Below are 16532 nucleotides of genomic sequence, written 5' to 3' on the forward strand. Positions count from 1 at the left end.
CTTAAGGTGAGATCATAGTCCTACTTTTACTCTTTTGAACTTACTTTTGGGATGAGAAAACATAAACGCTTCTTTTAACTAAGTGAACACAAGTACATGAAAACAAACATTCTACATACGAGTTTAGAACAAAAATCCTCAATTCGATTATCATTAGTTACACTTGACGGTGTAAGCGAGAACTTATGTTATATGGCCATATGGGTTTGACAAACCCTCATTCGGACGGTTCGCTACCGTTATGCGGATGAAATATATTTTCGGGAAACAGTGTATGTTCTAACACTATTGTGATGGGGTACTATTGAAGGAAAAGTTAAGCCTTGATAATTGGGTGCTTGTGAATATTAACTTTTAGAATGTATTACTATTTATCAATGATGCAAATCTTGTGGTTCGACGTACTTTTACTCATTTACTTACTTAAACCTATGATTTCACCAACGTTTTCGTTGACAGATTTCTATGTTTTTCTCAGGTCCTTGATCATTAGGTGATACATGCTTCCGCTCTTTCTTTTTGATACTTGCTTTGGATGTCGAGTATACTTGCATATGTGGAGCGTCTTTTGACTACTTTAAACTGTGTCGCACGTGTTTCATTTGTACTTTAAACATCGTCATGTACTAGTTATGGAAACTACTTTTGTAAACTTTGAAACATCCACACTTATGAAATGAATGCGACATATTTTCGGTCAAATTTTGTCTTAAGGACTTATGACCATGTAATGGGACCTACGTAGATGGCGCCGTCAAATATATTTTGGTCAGGTCGCTACAGATGGTATCAGAGCATTGGTTGTAGGGATTTAGAGTTCATTAGTGTCAACCCCGAGTCATAGGGTACATTGGTGAGTCTAGACTACAACCGGCATATAGACTTGAAGTAGGAATTACTTGACTACTGGTGCATTATACTCGAACTCTTCTATCATATCTAATTCTTATTCAATCTTAATCTCACGTTACTTGATTTAGTTGACGCGCCACCTTGACTATATGAAGTAATGTCGAATGCACATATGAATTAGGGTAATATAATTTCCGGGATTATATTATGGCGACTCATATGAACGTTCCGACATTATGACATAAAGAATTTAAGGTGAGTCAAGGAAAATTTTCTCTCTATCTTTATTCCATATCACGGTTAGTATTATTTAGAATACTAACCAACGGTATTCTTTTGTTTTGAAGGAACAATGCCTCCTCGCCGTGTGCCACGCCGTGAAACTCCCGAACAAGCACTACAACGAATGGTGGCCACCGCCGTAGAGGCGGCCATGGCCGGTCACTCAACCAACAATAACAACAATAACAACAACCACAACAACAACAACCAAGGGGCCGGTAACTCTAGCGAAGGGTGCTCCTACAAGGCTTTTATGGGGTGCAAACCTCACACTTATGATGGAATCGGGGGACCGGTTACTCTTACTCGATGGTTCGAACAAACGGAGGCCGTATTTAGCATAAGCGGTTGTCGGGACCAAGACAATGTCAAATACTCCACTCACACTTTCACCGGTGTTGCCCTCATATGGTGGAACATCTATGTTCAATCGGTGGGTACCGATGAAGCTCATGCCCTCTCTTGGGCCGATTTAAGGGAAAAGATGATTGTTGAATCTTTCCCTCGGGAAGAAACCCGAAAGCTCGAACAAGAGCTAAGAGCTTTAAAGGCGGTCGGGAACGATCTCAAAGCTTATAATCAACGTTTCACCGAATTATCCTTGATGTGTCCTAATCTCGTGAACCCCGAATCTCAAAGGGTTGAACTCTATATGGATGGTCTTCCAAAGAGCATCAAACAAGGTGTGATGTCCTCGAAACCCGCTAATCATCAAGTCGCTTTGAACATGGCCCGCCAATTGATTGAAACGGTTGATGAAATTGTAGTTCCGGCTCCTAAGGCTGAGGATAAATCGGGTGGCAACAAAAGGAAATGGGAAGCCACTCCATCAAGCAACTACAACAACAACACCTTCACCAAAAAGCCTTTCACCAACGACGGCAAGAAAGGTTATGCCGGAACTCAACCTTTTTGCAACAAATGTCACAAGCACCACTCGGGTGAGTGTGGCAAGCTAATTTTCCACCGGTTCCAAGGAGTTGGTCATAGGGCCAACAATTGCACAAATGCAGCCCCCGTCGCTCGAAAAGGGCCCAATCCTCCAAAAACGGTCACTTGTTATGAATGTGGCCAAACGGGCCATTATAGGAACGAATGCTCGAAGAAGAAAGCCAACCCCAACACATGCAGCCGAGCCTTCAACATTAACACCGAGGAAGCCCGAGATGACAATGAACTAGTCACGGGTACGTTTCTTCTCAACAACACTTATGTTACTTATTTATTCGATTCGGGTGCCGATAAATGCTTTGTATCCAAGACTTTGACTCATTCTTTTAGCACTCCACCACTTCCACTAGATACCACTTATACCATTGAAGTAGCCAACGGGAGACTATTGAGTGCCGACACATATTACCGGGGGTGTACGTTAAACATTTTGGGTAATGAGTTTGAAATTGACTTGATACCTATGGAACTAGGAGGCTTCGATGTAATAATTGGTATGAATTGGCTAGCCAAAATGAAATCTCACATCCTTTGTGATCTTAACACAATCCGAATTCCTATCGAGAACAGCGAACCTTTGATCGTCTATGGCGATAAGAGTTACAGCGGACTCAACCTCGTTTCATGCATTAAAGTTAGAAAACTACTCCGTAAGGGTTGTTTTGCGATCCTTGCTCACGTTAAGAAAGTCGAGTCCGATGAGAAGCATATCGATGATGTGCCAATTGTTAGTGACTTTTCCGATGTATTTCCCGACGAATTGCCGGGTCTTCCACCTCATCGACCGGTTGAATTACAAATTGATCTTATTCCGGGAGCTGCACCCGTAGCACGTGCACCATATAGACTCGCTCCATCCGAAATGCAAGAATTGCAAGGTCAAATCCAAGAACTACTTGATTGTGGTTTTATCCAACCTAGCCATCCACCTTGGGGCGCCCCGATTTTGTTTGTTAAAAAGAAAGACGGATCCCTATGAATGTTCATTGATTATCGTGAACAAAACAAATTGACGGTTAAGAACCGATATCCTCTTCCTCGCATCGATGACCTCTTTGATCAACTACAAGGGTCTTGTGTATATTTAAAAATCGATCTCCGCTCGGGTTATCATCAATTAAGGGTTAAGGGGGAAGATGTCTCCAAAATCGATTTCCGAACTCATTATGGTAGTTATGAATTCCTTGTCATGCCATTTGGTCTCACTAACGCACTGGCGGTGTTCATGGATCTTATGAACCGCGTGTGCAAACCGTATCTTGATAAATTCGTTATTGTGTTCATCGATGATATTTTGGTTTATTCTAAAAGCAAAGAAGAACACGAGGAACATCTCCGACTTGTGCTTGAACTTTTAAGACAAGAACGACTCTACGCCAAATTCTCCAAGTGTGAATTTTGGTTAAAGGAAGTTCAATTTCTTGGACATGTTGTAAGTGACCAAGGTATTAAAGTCGATCCAACGAAAATCGAAGCCATTAGTAAATGGGAGACTCCTACTACTCCTACTCACATTCGTCAATTCTTGGGTCTCGCCGGATACTATCGTAGATTCATCAAAGATTTCTCTTTGGTCGCTCGTCCTCTAACCGCGTTAACTCATAAGGGAAGAAAATTCGTTTGCGCAACCGAACAAGAATCCGCATTTCAAATCTTGAAAACGAAGCTAACCACCGCTCCTATCTTGTCACTTCCCGAAGGCAACGATGATTTTGTTGTGTATTGCGATGCCTCGAAACATGGTTTTGGGTGTGTGTTGATGCAACGAACGAAAGTCATTTCTTATGCTTCTCGACAACTCAAAATTCATGAACGAAACTACACGACACATGATCTCGAACTCGGATCTGTTGTCTTCGCACTTAAAATGTGGAGACACTATCTTTATGGAACCAAGAGTACTATCTTCACCGATCACAAAAGCCTCCAACACATCTTTAATCAAAAGCAACTAAACATGAGACAACGAAGGTAGATTGAAACCTTAAACGATTATGATTGCGAGCTTCGTTACCATCCTGGGAAGGCAAACGTAGTAGCCGATGCCTTAAGTCGAAAAGAAAGAGCGGTGCCTCTTCGTGTCCGAGCTTTAAACATCACCATTCACATAAACCTTAATAGCCAAATTCGGGTAGCCCAAGATGAGGCTCTCAAGGATGAAAACGTTTCACACGAGCTCTTGAACATTCTCGTCTCTCGATTCAAAATTAGGGAGACCGGACTCCGATATTTCACCGGAAGGATTTGGGTGCCTAGATATGGGGACCTACGAAACCTTATTTTAGATGAAGCCCATAAGTCACGATACTCGATTCACCCCGGTGCCAATAAGATGTATCACAACCTTAAACAACAATATTGGTGGCCGAACATCAAAAGGGACGTAGCTACTTATGTTTCCAAGTGTTTGACATGTTCCAAAGTCAAGGCCGAACACCAAAGACCGTCCGGACTACTTCAACAACCCGAGATCCTGCAATGGAATTGGGAAAGGATAACGATGGATTTTATCACCAAGTTACCAAAGACAACGGGCGGTTATAATACCATTTGGGTTATTGTTGACCGTCTCACCAAATTCGTACACTTTCTCGCCATGAAGGAGACCGACAAAATGGAGAAACTTGCACAACTTTACATCAAGGAGATCGTAGCCCGACACGGTATACCTTTATCAATTATCTCCGACCGAGATGGTCGTTTTGTTTCTAGATTTTGGCCTACCTTGCAAGAAGCGTTGGGAACGCGTTTAGACATGAGCACCGCATATCACCCTTAAACCGATGGACAAAGTGAACGCACAATTCAAACCTTGGAGGACATGTTACGAGCTTGTGTTTTCGATTTTGGAAAAGCTTGGGACAAGCACTTACCTCTCGCCAATTTCTCTTACAATAATAGTTATCACGCGAGTATAAAAGCCGCACCTTTTGAAGCATTATGTGGTTGAAAATGTCATTCACCTCTTTGTTGGGCCGAGGTAGGCGACGTGCAAATCACTGGACCCGAACTCATTCACGAAACCACCGAGAAGATCATACAAATCTGAGATAGACTTCGGACGGCCCGGAGTCGTCAAAAGTGCTACACCGACAAAAGACGCAACGACCTCGAATTTCAAGTCGGTGACCGAGTAATGTTAAAAGTCGCACCTTGGAAAGGTGTAATCCGTTTTGGGAAACGCGGGAAGCTAAATCAGCGGTATATTGGTCCTTTCGAAAACTTGGAGCGTATTGGAACCGTTGCTTATCGTTTAGATCTTCCACCTCAATTAAACTCCGTTCATCCTACCTTCCATGTATCTAACTTGAAAAAGTGTCTTGCCGAACCCGATATCGTCATCCCTCTCGAGGAACTTACTATTGATGACAAACTTCATTTTGTGGAGGAACCGGTTGAAATTGTGGACACCTCCGTCAAGACATTGAAACAAAGCCGAATTCCGATTGTTAAAGTCCGTTGGAATGCCAAAAGGGGACCCGAGTTTACTTGGGAAAGGCAAGACCAAATGCAAAAGAAATACCCTCACTTGTTCCCGGTTCCAGAAACGCAAGATCCCGAGGAAGAAACAACGATTACTAAGCCTGCTTAAATTTCGGGACGAAATTTATTTTAAGGAGTAGGTAATGTAACATCCTGCCTTTTTCCGTTTATCTTTTTGTCATACTATTTTTAAATTCCGTTATGTAATTATAACATCTCCCATTAATATGCGTTTTAAATTATCTCGTTAGGTAATTCACGCACCCGAATGGAACTAGAGGGACCAAACTTACCCAAGTGCCAAACATTTGACTAGGTCAAATGGTCAACACTCCATCTCCTCCACCCATTATTTTCCATTTTCATTTTCACTTTTCATTTAATACTTTCAACTTTTCTCTCAATCTTCATCTTCAAGAATCATCATCTAAATTCGTTCAAGCAAGCTTCAATCAAAACAAATTACATATTTGGAATCCTTGCAACTTCCTCTTCGATTCCATACCGATTTCATTACATTTGGGTAACTTTCTAAAATCACTAGATTTTGTGTTCTTGATGTTTTTAACTTATAAAGTTGTTAATTAGTGTCTATGGCTCAATTCTAACATGAATATATGATTTATATGTTCGATTTTGTTATTTGAAGTAACTAGCTTGAGTATGAACTTTGGTGTGCTTGATTTGGTGATTTGGTTGTTTGAATGTTGTTAAATGTTATAAATGCATGTATTAAATGTGTTCTTAGTATCACTAGCTTCAATTTGATGTGTAGGTTGCTTGAGAAAACTCCTTAAACTTGATTAGTGAATTTGGTGAGTTTGAGTTAGGGTTTGATAAACTTGAAATGAATATTTGATGCATTGAATGCCATAAATTGTTGTTGGTATGTAGTTAGTTGTATTGTATGCTCGATTACCTACGAAACGGCGTGTCATATGTATGCATTTAATTCCCAAATCCTATTTTGTGCATTTATGAACTTGAGCATTAATTGAGCATTTAATGTTGGAAAGTCGGTTTTGCAAATGATGTTTTTGGTTGATGAAATGTATTTAGTTGTGTTCCTTGTCAAATTACTTTTCCAACGATATAAGATGCGTGTCATAAGTGTTTACGGTTTGTGTTTTGTGTTTGATCGAAGTTCGAAAAAAGACTTGAACAATTGAAACTAACCAGGCACCAGCACACGTTAAGTGTCGCGGCGCGACATACCTTGGTCGCGGCGCGGCATTTGCCGCGTCCAGGTTCTGACCTCCTTGGTCAAAATACGAAAAATGTTTGGCACGCTATGGACCTCCAATTCACATGAGACTTGTTCTAACATGCTTATATATGATTAAAAACCTCAGAAAAATAGTTCGGGACCCGACCCGAACGTGTTGACTTTTTCGTTGACTTTGACCGACCAAAGTTTGACTTTTTGTCAAACTTAACCAAATGATTATGCAATCTTTCTAACATGATCCTATACTTGTATCTTGCATGAAACTTGACAATTTGATTCACATGCTACATAATCGAGTCGTATTGAGCCATAGGACTAATTGAACACCTTTGACCTATCGTGTTTACTGTTATTGATACAACCTATTTGTTTAGGTCAAGACTAGCATTGTTCTTTGCACACGTCACTTGTCGAAGTACTTATTTACTCTTGCACTTAAGGTGAGATCATAGTCCTACTTTTACTCTTTTGAACTTACTTTTGGGATGAGAAAACATAAACGCTTCTTTTAACTAAGTGAACACAAGTACATGAAAACAAACATTCTACATACGAGTTTAGAACAAAAATCCTCAATTCGATTATCATTAGTTACACTTGACGGTGTAAGCGAGAACTTATGTTATATGGCCATATGGGTTTGACAAACCCTCATTCGGACGGTTCGCTACCGTTATGCGGATGAAATATATTTTCGGGAAACAGTGTATGTTCTAACACTATTGTGATGGGGTACTATTGAAGGAAAAGTTAAGCCTTGATAATTGGGTGCTTGTGAATATTAACTTTTAGAATGTATTACTATTTATCAATGATGCAAATCTTGTGGTTCGACGTACTTTTACTCATTTACTTACTTAAACCTATGATTTCACCAACGTTTTCGTTGACAGATTTCTATGTTTTTCTCAGGTCCTTGATCATTAGGTGATACATGCTTCCGCACTTTCTTTTTGATACTTGCTTTGGATGTCGAGTATACTTGCATATGTGGAGCGTCTTTTGACTACTTTAAACTGTGTCCCACGTGTTTCATTTGTACTTTAAACATCGTCATGTACTAGTTATGGAAACTACTTTTGTAAACTTTGAAACATCCACACTTATGAAATGAATGCGACATATTTTCGGTCAAACTTTGTCTTAAGGACTTATGACCATGTAATAGGACCTACGTACACGGCGCCATCAAATATGTTTTGGTCGGGTCGCTACAACTCCGTTACCTTCCAATCTTTTCTCCTCGGATAGGAGCTTGCTAGTAACATCTTTAAACTTCAACGTTTCTTTCCCGTACATTAGAATAGGTTTCATGTGCTCATAGGACGATGATAAAGATAATATCAACCTCAAAGCTTTATCTTCATCATCCGTTTTAACTCCAATAGCCTCCAGTTCCGAAACAATACCGTTAAGAATACTTAGATGATCTGAAATCTTTGAACCCCCATCCATACGCAGAGTATGAATTTGTTCTGTAAGACACAACCGATTTGAGATGCCCTTGCCCTGGTACAACTGCTCTAGTTTAACCCAAAGCTCATTTGCCGTTGATAACCCGTGCACATTTACAAGCACGTTCTTTGCAAGACACAAACGAATCGCACTTGCTGCCCTCAAATCCATATCATCTCATTCTTCTTCATCGAACTTACTGCTAGAATCACTGCCGGGAACAAAGGTGGGTTTACCTTTCAATGCCGTGTGTAACCCGGACTCAATCAACACATCCTTGACTTGAACCTGCCATAAGCCAAAATTGATCCTCCCATCAAATTTCTCTACATCAAACCTCATTGGACTGAACTTCGACATCGTATCCGTATCCTATAAACAACACTTTCTCTGATTTTGCTCACGTTTCGACTGGTCGACAGATGTAGTGGAGTGGCGCACACGATCCGTTAAATTGGAAAATCCAACACCCGGTCCACTACAAATTCTAGACACCACTTACTCCGAATCAGAAAAAATATTGTCTAACCAGATACCCTATACGATCAATAGAACTCGTTTCTAATGTGGACGATCCACTCCCGTGGTAACCACAGAGCATACTCCGACTCCTATAACCGAGACCCCCGTCAAACCTGACGCTCTGATACCAGTTGTTGAGAAATTATGGTCTCACTAATTCCCACCACCCAGCCCAACAATAATAGTAAAGAAATAAGAACAATACACAATACAGGATTTAACGTGGAAACTCCAAAACATGAGAAAAACCACCAGCCCCCCAAAGAGAGAAAATACACTATATCATAAATTGTTACTGTGACGACCCGGAAATTTCCGACCAAATTTAAACTTAATCTTTATGTGGTTTCGACACGATAAGCAAAGTCTATTAAACCGAGTCTCAAAATTCTGAGTTGTTTCATATATTCAATTGACCTTTGACTATCCCCGACGATTCACGAACAGTTGTTAGTAAATAAATATGTATATATATATATATATATATATATATATATATATATATATATATATATATAAAAGTATATTTAAAAATATAAAATAACATACAGAGTATTTAAGTTGTAATTAAAATGAATTTATATATAAAGATGTATGATTTCTATTATGATTATATGTATATTGTAATATATATAAATGTTATAAATATTAAATATTCATTGAATGATATCATACAAGATATTATATAATTAATAAATTGTAGTATTAATATATTAAATGGGGTTACAAGTTAAAAAATATATATTTGTTATTAATATTATTATTGTTATTTTTACTATTATTAATAATATTGAAAGTATTATTATTATTAATATATTTGTATTTATTAATTATTAACATTAAACAATATAGCAAATAAATAATACGGAATTCATTTCCTTTCACTTTTAAACTTTTATAATTGTTGATTCCTGTCTTTGATTTGGTTACAAATCGAATTCAATCTTAGATACAAGACAAAGTCAGTTAGCAATCGACTTCACTTTTATTTACTTATTTTCTTTCTCTTTGTTCATTTCCTTTTAGCTAAAATATTTCTGTCGACCATCATCTGCACTACAATACAACTTGCAATCAAATTTGCAATCAATTTCTATTTCTATATCAATAATTTATTTCACCACTACATTAGAATATTATATGTATATATAATTATATATATAAGATACTTATAGATATCAGATGGATTTTTAACACCAACACACACTATCTCTTCTTCTGCTATCTCACCATCACCACCACACCCGTCACTCACCAACGAGCCACACAACTCACTTCCACCATGTCCACCACCATTATCTAGTTTGTTTCTTTTCTTTTCTTTTATGCAAAACAACACACACATATCAACTTGTATTGTTGTTTCTGCCTTTGGTTACCTTTAGGAATCAAACCCAAAAATCTCACTTGATCTTTACAATCATACATATATGTATATCTATCTATCTATCTATATGGATAACAAACAAGGAGAATCAATAAACCACTTACATCAGGCCTAAACGAATCACTCTTGTTCTAAAATCCCAAAAAACCAACACGAAGTATAATTCACTGCTTATATTTTTCTGATTGTTGACGAAGACAAAAATCACAACCAAGTTATTACTCTCATTCAAACAACGAAACCCAATTGCTTTGCTACTTTACTTACGCTATTTGTTGTTATTATGTTCTTACTTTGGTTAAATCCAAACCATTGATCACTTTCTACTGTTAATCTGTTTCGTTTCGGTTGTCGAAGACCCAGAACATAAACCCAAAGCATGTACCCTTTGTTACCTGTTCGATTGTAACCCAAGACATAAACCCAAAACCATTTGTTGTGATGATATTCGATTGCTACTGTTGCGACTACATATGTTTTTCGGCTGCTACTGCAGTCAACCACCATCGGACACCACTCATTCGCCATGGTAACCGACTTCTATTATTACTGTAAGTCGCTATTAGAATAAAGAAGATGAAAAATAGTCGATTTAGATTTGTCTAGCTTGTTCCTATTTTGTTTCTGTCCCGTTTGTGAACCACCAAAACTATCATAAACCATCATTATTATAACACTAAACAATCAACCACAATTGGTACTTCTTATTGTTGCTACTACTGTTGTTACCACTTCTATTTTGTTTCTGCTTCTATTTTAAACTCAAAATCATCACAATTGCCACCCCTTAAATTCGTTACAACCTGCTATTGCTATTTCAAGCGACTACAATCATTGAACCATCGTCCAAGCCTACTGTAACTATCTTTCTTTCTATCTTTGTTCGAACACCCACTTAACCATCTTCATTACACCTTGGATTTAAACTGCTATAGATACTACTCACCAACTTTAATCATACGATCACCACCACCATCCTTGTATCCTGTTTCTATCTGTTTCTGCTCCTAATCAAAAACTTCATGAAAACACCATACAAACCCATATGAACCGAACACCCATTTTTCTGTTTCATTTTTTTTGTCGTGCACACAACTGTAAACCACCATTGATCACTGTTACGACTGCTATGATGATTATTTGAAGGATGATAAATTGTTACACGATAAAGATGATAGTGAGGAAGACGATATCAATGACGATGTATTCGTGATGAAACCCTGATGAAACCTTGACGAAACCCTGATGAAAATAATAACGGAAGTAAGAGATGATGAGAGCGACTGTGATGTTAAACGATGATACTCCAAATATCATTGATGATGATAGTAATAATAAATTAATTTTGATGATAATGATGAAAAAAAAAGTCGATGATTGATATTTGATGGAATCCAGCTGGATAATACGATCGATTTATTTTTGTGTTTAACTGGCTGAAAACGGGTTCCACACTTTTAAGTTGTTGGGCCGTGAATTTTTATAATGATGGGCCAAGGGAAATTGGGACGTGATCATTGTTATGATGATTGGGCTTAGTGATTTGTTCCTTAGGCTTTAAGTGGACTACGATAGTAACGAGTTAAATAAATCAAAGTCTAGTATTAATCAGGAAAAACAGAACTGCAGCCATGGTTAAGGGGTTTTGTGGGTGAGCGAGAGGTCTTGGGTTCGAGCCCTGTCAAAGGCAGTTATTTTCTTTTTTGGAGCTCTTTCATATGAGGTAGTATTATTATTATTAATATTATTACTAATTATTATTAACTATTGATATTAGTGTTATGTTAATTATTAGATCATTATTATTATTATTATTATTATTATTATTATTATTATTATTATTATTATTATTATTATTATTATTATTATTATTATTATTATTATTATTATTATTATTATTATTATTACAAGTATTATTATTATTATTATTACCATTATTATTATTAATAAAATTATTATTAGAATTATCATCATTATTATTAAAAACTGTCATTTTAATTAAAAGTAAAAAATTAACATTTTATCAAAACTATCATTATTTTTATTACTATCATTTTTTTCATTTTTATTATTATTATTTTTATCAGTATCGTTATTATTTTTAAAATTATTATTAATATTTTTATCATTAATATTATTAATATTATTATTATCATTATTATTAACATTATTATTAATATATTATTATTATTATTTCAAAATAATACAACACTTTATTCATTATCATTATTAATATTATTATCATTATTATTATATTATTTTTAAATCTAGTTATTATGATTATTATTATCATTATATTTTTTTTTATCTCTACAAACAGAAGATATTTATATAAAAATATATATTTATTACATATATCAAAAGTATACTAATATTAAATATCTAATATATTAGCTAATATAATATTATTCATATTAATATAACATTTATTAAAGTATATATATCATATAAGTATTATAACAAATAATAAGAATTAATATAAATATATATAAGGATATTAATATATATATATATATATATATATATATATATATATATATATATATATATATATATATATATATATATATATATATATATATATAAACTTAGTTGATTAATATTACAATGTGTTAATACTTGATATAGGTTCGTGAATCCGAGGCCAAACCTACACTTGTTCAATGTCGTCATGTGTATTTTTACTACAAAATACAGTATCGTGAGTTTCATTTGCTCCCTTTTTAAATGCTTTTGCAATATATATTTTTGGGACTGAGGATACATGCGCTGCTTTTATAAATGTTTTACGAAATAGACACAAGTAATCAAAACTACATTCTATGATTGGATTATCGAATCGAATATCACCCTTTTTAGTCTGGTAATCTAAGAATTAGGGAACAGAAACCCTAATTGACGCGAATCCTAAAGATAGATCTATTGGGCCTAACAAACCCCATCCGGGTTACGGATGCTTTAGTACTTCGATTTTATCATGTCCGATGAGAGTCCCGGAATGATGGGGATATTCTATACGCATTTTGTTAATGTCGATTACCAAGTGTTCACCATATGAATGATTTTAATCTCTATGCAGTTTGTGGGAAATGCCTGATATGAGATGATGTTTATGAAAAATAAAGGAAATCTTGTGGTCTATTAAAATTATGGAAATGATCGATTATGATAAACTAATGAACTCACCAACCTTTTGGTTGACACTTTAAAGCATGTTTATTCTCAGTTATGAATGAAATCTTCCGCTGTGCATTTGCTCATTTTAAAGATATTACTTGGAGTCATTCATGGCATATTTCAAAAGATGTTGCATTCGAGTCGTTGAGTTCATCAAGATTATTATTAAGTCAATTATAGTTGGATGTATTATGAAATGGTATGCATGCCGTCAACTTTCATTGTAATGAAAGTTTGTCTTTTAAAAACGAATGCAATGTTTGTAAAATGTATCATATAGAGGTCAAATACCTCGCGATGTAACCAAATGTAATGTATTCGTCCAGATGGATTAGGACGGGTCATTATATGTGGTATCAGAGCGGTGGTCTTAGCGAACCAGGTCTTGCATTAGTGTGTATGACTGATAGTTGTTTAGATGCATTAGTGAGTCTGGACTTCGACCGTGTATGCATGTCAAAAGTTTTGCTTATCATTTCTTGTCGGAAATTACCTGTTATCATTCTTAGTCTAGACACTTTTTAGTGCATTGACTGCATGAATAGTGTATAGACAAAATTCATATCTTAGCGTATCTGTTACTGTAAACCTTGCCTGACATATTCTGTAAATTCCTCCGTAATCTACGAAATCTTTTGCTATATATATATATATATATATATATATATATATATATATATATATATATATATATATATATATATATATATATATATATATATATTCTATGTAATTAGAATACCACCCGATAGCCGGAAAATCATTTCATATCGAAAATTCCTTTATTCAATCGTACGAAATGGAATTTGTCATTAGTTCAAGTCCCTCGGATTCCGATATGAAATCCCACTCAAGCTCCGAAAGCAGTGTGACCGGAATGGATCAACCAATTAGCCATCCTCTATTCTGGATGAATTGGGGATGGGTTCGTAGCCTTCTCAATCATTGGAGACAAGAAGAAGGCAATCCTTTCCATCCACCACATTGCGCTCTTGGCGAAGAACCTGAAGCACTTACCGGTGAACCTGTTCGAGACACCATTTTCTCTCTCATTTCCAGAGTATCCCGTCATGATTATATACTATCCCAGATTCTAGATCTTATTCATCCGCTCGTCCGAACCGCCAATCATCCCGGTATAGTAGAAGAAACCAACGAGCTTCGCGCTCGAGTAGTGGCTTTGGAGAATATGGTGCAAAGGTTACAAGCACCAGCAGCAACACCGGAACCAACAGTACCACCATCATCAACGTCAACAGAACCATTACCACCATCAGCAATATCTACATTCCATGCTTCGACATCATAAACTGTCCCACGAACATCGACGACATACGCTTTGTAGATACTAATGAATACCAACAACAATAAACGATGAGGTATTGATTCATAACTTCATTGAAGAAAGATTTTGTGGCGATTATGTAATCTCCAAAATCTTAGAGATTATTCTGATTCTGATTACAAATCAGATGAGTGAACAGAGACAGTAGAGTAGAAACCCTGACCGAAATGGTGCACGATTTACAAGCTAGACTCGTTTTACCAACAACATCAACAGTATCGTCAATATCACCAGCACCGTCAGTACCAACAACACCTATAATATCACAAGCTTCTCCAGTTCAAGAATCACCGTGGACATCATTACAAATCAACAACGAAGTATATTGTATCAATGAGTTTTGAAGTATTAACTCATTCCCTCTGAAGAAATTATATGTATATTTTATTTATATACATATGAATTTTGAGATCAAAATAAATCTTTTCGTACTAAGCTATTATGTATGAATTAAATAAGGGTAGATATTACTCGGTTAAATTCATATTACTAATATGCTATGATGTACTTCCTTCCTTAACAACTTAACCATCGTTAACTACGATCTCTGTTTCAATTCAATGAATTCCATTTCATAATAAATCAAGTGTATTATTCAAATATAGGTTTGATTTTACACTTTCATCATCAATGTACTCGAAAATTTTCAGATAACATCATTCGTACTTTGCAAAGTTCACAAGAAATCCACGAACACCAACATTATGCATTAACAAATAACGAAGTGTTGATTCATAATTTCAATTTCATTGAAGAAATATGATAACGCCAAAATTATACATGTTTATTGTCATTATTTCGATCCAATGTTGTTCCATTTGTATGTAATTCTTATACGTATGTATTGTAATTCATGTACATTTGTAAAAAGTCCATTGTGAATGAATAAATGAAGACCAACAGCGAAAACAGAGTTAAAACGAAGATCAAATGCGTAAAACAGCCCGAAACCACTGAAACAGGTCCAAATGCGGCGCATCTCTCTTAGATGCGGTGCATCTTTACACCAAATAGCTCCCGACAGTTTCAGATGCGGAGCATGAAGACTTCTGGGCCAAAATAGCAACAGATGCGGCGCATCTGAGATGGATGCGGCGCATCTGTCCCAGATGCGGCGCATCTGACCCCCTGCCGACAGTCCTGAGTGCATAATCGAGCTGGAATCTACTAAACGTAAAGAGATGTGGTGCATCCCAAAGAGATGCGGCGCATCTGGTCACTTTCTGGCCAAAATACCTAACTTTTGAGGCTATTTAATGAAGCAAATGGTTACTTACTTAAAGGACTCTTGACTACTACGTTCTCCCCCAGTTTTAAGATGATTTTCAAGGTTCAAGGAAGGCTGCAAGTTAATCTCCACTCTTTCAACATCAATATTAAGCTAGGATCGTTTATCGCAATTGGTACTATTGTTCTATATCTTTTTAACATGAATTCAACTTGTATTTACTGTTTCATTAGTTCTACTATGATTATGTTAGGCTAAAAGCCTTGTGTGTTTGCTTCAATGTAAGATTTATGGCTTGGGATTGTTCTATACTTTGATGTTATGCTAGTTATACATATGTTTGATTGATTTAATTATCTAGTTCAACCGTAAGAACCATTGTTATGCATGTTTAGATCATTACTTCAATTATATAGATTGCAACCTATTAATGTGAGTTAACTAGGAAAACAATCTATACTTCAATACATCTAGTAATCTAGACGATTAGATACATACACTTAAGTGATTTTGTTATGTGTTTAATTCGGTAATTGAATAAGTTCCAAAGCAACATAGTTATGAAATTACCTCAAGTGATTGTTGTAATTAAGGTTTCACGTGAGTTTAACCGGGTTGAATC

The sequence above is a fragment of the Rutidosis leptorrhynchoides genome, chromosome 8 (genome assembly GCF_046630445.1).
Source record: "Rutidosis leptorrhynchoides isolate AG116_Rl617_1_P2 chromosome 8, CSIRO_AGI_Rlap_v1, whole genome shotgun sequence".
Classification (NCBI taxonomy): domain Eukaryota; kingdom Viridiplantae; phylum Streptophyta; class Magnoliopsida; order Asterales; family Asteraceae; genus Rutidosis; species Rutidosis leptorrhynchoides.